Below are 8,257 nucleotides of genomic sequence, written 5' to 3' on the forward strand. Positions count from 1 at the left end.
CGCGTCCATGCGACAAAGTCGTCGTCATCTTCTGCTCTCCCCACTCCAACATTGACCAAGAAGGACCAACTGGTCTCAGCCACCACTGGAGGTGGTGAACACGGCGGTGACGAAACGGACCTCAAGTCCCAGTGGAAGGTGAAGAGGAGGGCCGACGGGACGCGGTACATTACCAGGAGGCCTGCCAGGACGAAGCTGCTGAAGGAACGCGAGCAGAAGATCCTCGAAGAGCGGAGCGGTCTGACGACAGATGACGACAACCACTCGGAGTTGAAGACTGGAAAATACTGGACCAAGGAGGAGAGCAAGAGGCACCTCGAGAAGGCCCTTGACCATTTTTCGCCTTGTCGTTGGTACTCGCTATCAACAAAAGTGCCCCTTCATCACGACCCTCGCCCGCTCCTTCCAACAGCGTGCCTGCGTAGCCACCCTCGTCCGCTGCGCCATTCCCAGTGTCACCCGCCAGAGACCCGCTGCTTACCGATGGCCCATCAATGTTGACAACCTGGACTTTCCAAATGAACACTTTATGGATTGTCGTTCATGTATATAGCTTTTGTCACTATCTTTCTTTTTTTTTTCATATGCCTTCAAATCGCGCAAAGCGCTAGGGGGGGAGCCCTGTAGTGCCATCATCACCATCATCATTTCTCAATCACTGCGCCGCGCCTCTCGTGCAGCTGAGGCTAGCTCGAGCTGCGCGAGGATTGGAACAAGCTCACGCACCTGGCGCGTCCGACGTGGACAGCCACCGCGGCTCCGCTTCAGGCGTGGAATAAAGTGGCGAGATCAGCACGGCCCGTCTGCCGCCTTCGACGCCGTCTCACGTCTCTGTTCTCTCGCCGCTACAAAACAAACCGTTTATAAGGGGATTTCATTCACGCATCATCATCATCATCATCATCAGCCTGACTACGTCCACTGCTGGACAAAGGCCTCTCCCATGTTCCGCCAGTTAACCCGGTCCTGTGCTCGCTGCTGCCAATTTATACCCGCAAACTTCTTAATCTCATCTGCCCACCTAACCTTCTGTCTCCCCCTACCCCACTTGCCTTCTCTGGGAATCCAGTTAGTTACCCTTAACGACCAGCGGTTATCCTGTCTACGCGCTACATGCCCGGCCCATGTCCATTTCCTTTTCTTTATTTCAGCTATGATATCTTCAACTCCCGTTTGTCCCCTAATCCACTCTGCTCTCTTCTTGTCTCTTAAGGTTACACCTACCATTTTTCTTTCCATTGCTCGCTGCGTCGTCCTCAATTTAAGCTGAACCCTCGTTGTAAGTCTCCAGGTTTCTGCTCCGTAGCTAAGTACCGGCAAGATACAGCTGTTATATACCTTTCTCTTGAGGGATAGTGGCAACTTACCTGTCATAATTTAAGAGTGCTTGCCAAATGTGCTCCACCCCATTCTTATTCTTCTAGTTACTTCAATCTCGTGGTTCGGCTCCGCGGTTATGACCTGCACTAAATAGACATAGTCTTTTACAACTTGAAGTGCACTATTACCTATCTCGAAGCGCTGCTCTTTTCCGAGGTTGTTGTACATTACTTTCGTTTTCTGCAGATTCATTTTAAGACCCACCTTTCTGCTCTCCTTGTCTAACTCCGTAATCATGAGTTGCAATTCGTCCCCTGAGTTACTCAGCAATGCAATGTCATCGGCGAAGCGCAGGTTACTAAGGTACTCTCCATTAACTCTTATCCCTAGCTGTTCCCATCCTAGGCTTCTGAAATCTTCCTGTAAGCACGCGGTAAATAGCATTGGGGAGATTGTGTCCCCTTGCCTTACACCCTTCTTGATTGATATTCTGTTGCTTTCTTTATGAAGCACTATGGTAGCAGTTGATCCCCTGTAGATTTCTTCCAGGATGTTTATATATACTTCATCGACGTCCTGATTCCGCAGTGTCTGTATGATGGCTGATATTTCTACTGAATCAAACGCCTTCTTGTAATCTATGAAGGCTATGTATAGTGGTTGGTTATATTCTGAGCATTTCTCTATTACCTGATTAATAGTATGAATGTGGTCGATTGTTGAGTAGCCTGTTCGAAATCCTGCTTGTTCCTTTGGTTGATTGAATTCTAATGTTTTCTTTACTCTGTTAGCAATTATCTTTGTAAATAGCTTGTATACTGCAGAGAGCAAGCTAATCGGCCTGTAATTCTTCAAGTCCTTGTCATCTCCTTTCTTATGTATTAAGATGATGTTAGCGTTCTTCCAAGACTCTGGTACTCTTCCCGTTAGGAGACACCTCGTAAACAGGGTAGCTAGTTTTTCTAACACAATCTGTCCTCCATCTTTCAGCAGATCTGATGTTACCTGATCCTCACCAGCAGCTTTGCCTCTTTGCATGCTCTCCAAAGCTTTTCTGACTTCTTCTATCATTACTGGTGGGGTGTCATCTGGGTTACTGCTAGTTCTTATAGTATTAAAGTCGTGGTTGTCCCTGCTACTGTACAGATCTCTCTAAAACTCCTCCGCTATTTCAACTATCCTATCCATATTGGTAGTTATTTTGCCCTCTTTGTCCCTTAGTGCATACATCCGATTTTTGCCTATCCCAAGTTTCCTCTTCACTGCTTTGATGCTTCCTCCGTTTTTCAGAGCGTGTTCAATTATCTCCATGTTATACCTTCTTACATCGGATACCTTACGCCTATTAATCAACTTCGAAAGCTCTGCCAGTTCTATTTTGTCTGTTGTACTTGAGACTTTCATGATTTGGCGTTTCTTAATGAGATTCTTCGTTTCCTGGGAAAGCTTGCCAGTGTCCTGTCTAACTTCCCTGCCTCCAACTTCCACTGCACACTCAGTAATGATACTCGTCAGATTATTATTCATTGTATCTATGCTAAGGTTGGTTTCCACACTAAGAGCCGTGTACCTGTTCTAAAGCGAGACTCTGAATTCCTGTACTTTCCCTCTCAGTGCTAGCTCATTGATTGGCTTCTTGCGTATTACTTTCTGTCAATCCTTTCTCAAGTCTAGGTGAATTCGAGACCGTACCATTCTATGGTCACTGCATCGTACCTTGCCAACCACTTCCACATCTTGCACGATGCCTGGGTGTGCACTCATTATAAAGTCTATTTCGTTCTTATTTTCGTCATTAGGGCTCCTCCATGTCCACTTGCGGTTTCCTTGTTTTCGGTAGAAGGTATTTAAAATCCGTAAATTATTGCGTTCTGCGAATTCTACTAGTAGCTCTCCTCTGGCGTTTCTAGTACCGATGCCATAATCTCCTACTTCCTGGTCTCCAGCCTGCTTCTTCCCTACCTTTGCATTAAAGTCTCCCATCAGTATTGTATACTGTGTTTCTACCTTACTCCTTGCCGATTCCACGTCTTCATAGAAGCTTTCAACTAAAGTGTCATCATGGCTGGATGTAGGCGCGTAGGCCTGTACCACCTTCATCTTGTATCTCTTATTCAGTTTAATTACGATATCTACCACCCTTTCATTAATGCCATAGTATTCCTCTATGTTGCCAGCTATGTTTCGGTGAATTAGGAACCCCACTCCCAGTTCTCTTCTGTCAGCCAAGCCCCGATAGCAAAGGACGTGCCCATTCTGTAGCACCGTATAGGCCTCATCTGGCCTCCTAACCTCACTGAGCCCTATTATATCCCATTTAACACCCTCTAGCTCCTCGAATAGTACAGCTAAACTTCCCTCACTAGATAAGGTTCTAGGGTTGCCAAGTTCAGGTTCCAATGGCGGCCTGTCCGGATCCAGAGATTCTTAGCACCCTCTGCTGCGTTGCAGATGTGACCGTCGCCATGGTCAGTTGCTTCGCATCTGCTGGGGACTGAGGGCCGTGAGTTATTTGACGTATGCATGCGGGAGGTAGCGGCCAGATACTGCACCAGGGTGGCCAATCCTTCTCTGGTGAGGGAGTGCGTTCCCTGTAACTAGCAAGGACGACGATACAGCATGATGGCCAGAACAAGAAGTGGCATCGGTTTATTCAGTCACTGATTATATAGGCGCACGATAGCGCGCCGTGAGTATCTGCGCATGTCCGATGCGCAGTCGTGATGCAATAGCCTTGCCGGATACATCTTTTCCGTTAACAACAAAATTACATACCCACCGAAACAGTGGTAAGTACATGGCATTTCAAAAAATGATATCATACACTTGGTTAAAGTCCTTGTCATAATAAAGACGCTGTGGTAGCTTCACGGTTCGAGTCGACCTTCTCAAAGCTGGCGTCGGTGGTGAAGTTGACTGACGCACCACAGGTGGCGAAGGGTCGCCCGACGTCGGAACTTCGTGACGTCGGCCATTGGCTGGCGAGGTTGAAGTTGCCACTGTCGCATGGCCACCAACGTTGTTGTCCGCTGAGCTGGTATCAATGTCGTCGTCGCTTTCCTCGATGAACCGTTCGCCAGTTTGAAGTAGGTGACGACGGTTGCCCCTTAACAGCTTCTGGTCCTCCGTTTTGACAAGGTAGGATCTTGGATATGGCGAACCCACCACTTGAGCTTTCCGGGACCATGCAGCGTCTCTGAGCCTCACGACGTCACCCTTCTGCAGAGGAGGCAAAGGTCTTCCCCCTTGGGCCTGGCTGTGCTTTTTGACGTCGGTTGCGGTCACCGTACTGAAGTCCGGGAGGTTGGCGCGAAGGCGCCTTCCTTGCAGTAGTTCACCAGGTTATCGCCCGTCCTCCAGTGGGGTAGAGCGGTAGGCCAGCAGGCCCAGCCAGAAGTCGTCGCCCGAATCTGCAGTTTTTTTTAAGATGCGCTTCACAACCTGCACACCTTTTTCCGCAAGCCCGTTTGACTGCGGATAATGAGGGCTTGAAGTGACGTGCGTGAAGTCGTATCTCCTTGAAAACAAAAAAAATTCATGGCTGGAAAATTGTGGGCCGTTATCAGTGCATACTTCGACGGGCACGCCAAATCTGGCAAAGATAGCGCTCAGTGCTGCGATGGTTGATTGCGCCGACATGTCAGGTAGTTTTTGAACTTCCGGAAAGTTTGATAAGGCGTCAAAGACAACGATGTATGAGTCCCCCGCAAACGAAAAAATATTAGCTCCAACTCTATGCCATGCACAACCTGGCACGGGCCGCATTTGAAGCGGTTCCTTGGGCTGTTTGTAAGCATACTTGCGGCATGTAGGACAAAGTTGCACCATGGAAGCAATCTCAGCGTTAAGCCCCGGCCAAAACACGAGGCGTCTGGCCCTTTCTTTGCATTTTTGCATGCCGAGGTGACCTGCATGGATTTTTTCAAGTATAGTTTTTCGCATGCTTTTCGGAATAACAACCTTCGACGCCTTTAAAAGTATTCCGTTGACAAATGAGAGTTCTTGCTCAAAAGGCTTTAGTTCACCTTGTACTGGAAGCCCCGCCGACAAACTTGTGATCACCGACTGTAGGTAGCAGTCACGAGCCGTTGCCGCTTGCAGTTCTTTCTGCGTTGCTTCTGTTACACGGTAACCTAGAAGCTGGATTGCGTGAACTTCCACGTCGGTAGTAGCACCAGCGTCGTCTTGGTTGTCAGCAGTTAACCGGGACAACATGTCAGCAAGAACAAGGTGCTTCCTAGGAATATACTGCAAAACAAAATCATACTTGAACAACCTCAAAAAGAACCGTTGAAGGCAAGGTGGCATGTCACTAATTTCCTTTTGAGCAATTGACAAGAGTGGCTTGTGGTCCGTTTCAATTGTGACTTTCTGGCCGTAGACGAACTGGTGAAATTTTTCGCATCCAAAGCAAATTCCTAGGGCCTCCTTTTCTATCTGTGCGTACAGTTTTTCTGCCTTAGTCAGTACTCGAGATGCGTAAGCTACGGGCCGCCACTCGTTATTGTGACGTTGCAGAAGAGCAGCACCGATGCCGTCCTTCGATGCATCGCAAGACAACCTTGTTTCCCGTCGTGGGTCAAATATTGCGAGCACGGGAGCGGTGGTCAGAATTTGCGTGACGCTTTTCCACTCTTTGGCGTGGTTATCTGTCCACTCAAACTCAGAACTGGCCTTGATAAGAGTTCTTAACAGGGCCGTTCTTTCAGATAGCTGCGGCACGAACTTTCCTAAGTAGTTCAGCACACCAAGCATACGTTGAACATCGGCCTTGCATGTTGGCACTGGCATTTGAACCAAACTTTTTACGAGCCCTGGATTTGGGGATATGCCGTTCGCACTTATGATATCACCCAGAAACCGTAGCTCTTTTACGCCAAACTTGCACTTGTGCAGATTGAACGTTAATCCAGCTGTTTCAGCAGTTTTGAGGACTGCTACCAGGCGCTCATCATGCTCTTCCTTCGTTGAGCCCCAGACCAGAATATCATCTATATATATGAGCACGCCTGGCAGACTGTCAAATACCTGACAAAGTGCCTGCAGATGAGATGCCAAAAGGTAGCCTTAGAAAACGGTATCTGCCAAAAGGCGACGAGAACGTACAAATCTTTGATGTTGTCTTGTCCAAGGGCACCTGATGAAAGCCGGCGTTTGCATCCAAACAGCTAAAATAAGTAACACCGGTTAGCCGTGCTTCCAAGTCCTCGCGTCTGGGTAAAGGGAAATGCTGCCTCTTGATATACTTGTTCACTCTTCTGGGGTCCATGCAAACCCTTAGAGCACCGTCTTTTTTTTTTTTTTACCAGTACCAGAGGGCTTAGCCAGTCGGTTGGCTCATTTTCTTTGACGATGATGCCCCCCCGGATCATTCGCTGTAGTTCCTTCTTCAGAGGTTCCTGAAGTGCAAGTGGAACCCGGCGAGCAGGCTGAACGACCGGAACCGCGTCTGGATCTAGGACCATTCTGTACTGCGTTTTCAAGCAGCCGAGCCCTTGGTACAGGTGCCTGAAATCTTTCAAAAGTTCACACTCAGACGAGGCATTGACAGCGTCCACCGTACGTCGAACCAATCCAAGCCCTTCACTGGCATCGAGCCCAAGGATGGCTTGGCGCCCATTCTTTACGATGAAGAATTTCTCGCTTATCTCGGTGGTTCCGACAGACACTTTCTGTGACGTTGTTCCATAACTTGAAATAACGCCCCTGTTGTAGGCGCGCAACACTGAGCCGGTAGGTTGCAACGCTTCTTTGGATCCAAGCTTACGGTACGTTGTAAATAAAAGTAAGCTTGCCTGCGAATTGGTGTCCACTTTGAACGTCACTTCTCTGCCATTTACTCGAGCCTCGATTGTCCAGTCTTTCTTGCGACAATTTTCGGAGCCGATTTCGAGAATCTCAAAGTCATTCTCAACGAGATTAGCTACTTCGTTAACGGCGGTAGACTTCTGGCAACAACTTGCAAAGTGGTTGTATTTGCGGCAAGAATGACATAATTTACCATACGCGGGGCATTGCTTAGGTTTATGTTTGCGGTTGCACTTCCTGCAGCAAATATTTTGATTATCGCGAGTCTGATTTTTTTTCCACTGCTGCCGTTTTTTCGTCACCGTTTTGCCTCTTGAAACTGCGTCAATGCTGTCTTCTGTCCCATTCCAAACTAGGCTCCTTAGTGCCGCTGCTTCTGCCGCTTTACACATTTCCTCGGCTTTTAGTAGCGTCAGGCCTCTCTCGGCAAGCATTCTTTCACGCAGCTTTGGGTCGTTCGTACCAAACACAATTTGGTTTCTAATCAGTGAATCGTGCTGATCCCCAAAGTTGCACTGTGTCGCCTGCTTCTTTAAGTACCGCACAAACTTCTCAAAAGGTTTTTTCTCTGCCTGGCTTCGTGTACGAAAAACATATCTTTCGTGAATTTCATTGCTCACCTCGGAGAAGTAGGCGTCGAACTTCCGCACGACCGTGTCGTAACATTCCTTGCTTTCTCCGGGGCCGTACTGAAAGTTGTTGAAGATGTCGAGCCCTTCTTCTCCCGCGAAGCTCAACAAGAACGCCACTTTCGAGGAGTCACTTCTCGTGGATTTCTCGGCTGCCGTTGCTTGCAGAAAAAGCTCGAACCTTTGCTTGAAGCGCTTTCAATTTTCAGACAAGTTGCCCGATGGGCGCAATGGCTCCGGCGGCTTCAGTAGGTCCATGGCGATTCCGCGCCGTTGCTGGCGTGCTTCGGTCCGCGATGGCCACTTCTGACACCATGTAACTAGCAAGGACGACGATACAGCATGATGGCCAGAACAAGAAGTGGCATCGGTTTATTCAGTCACTGATTATATAGGCGCACGATAGCGCGCCGTGAGTATCTGCGCATGTCCGATGTGCAGTCGTGATGCAATAGCCTTGCCGGATACATTCCCGGCGGTGGTTACCAGTGAGGCCGCAC

The 8,257-nt window shown here is 48.5% G+C and overlaps 1 protein-coding gene across 6 annotated transcripts in view; it reads left to right on the plus strand.

Annotated features, from left to right (window-relative positions):
* LOC119169213 (uncharacterized) overlaps positions 1-8,257 on the plus strand; it is a 223,967-nt gene that overhangs the window by 20,315 nt on the left and 195,395 nt on the right. The gene's annotated exons all lie outside the window — the stretch shown is intronic.

The sequence above is a fragment of the Rhipicephalus microplus genome, chromosome 2 (assembly GCF_043290135.1).
Source record: "Rhipicephalus microplus isolate Deutch F79 chromosome 2, USDA_Rmic, whole genome shotgun sequence".
NCBI classification, from domain to species: Eukaryota; Metazoa; Arthropoda; class Arachnida; order Ixodida; family Ixodidae; genus Rhipicephalus; species Rhipicephalus microplus.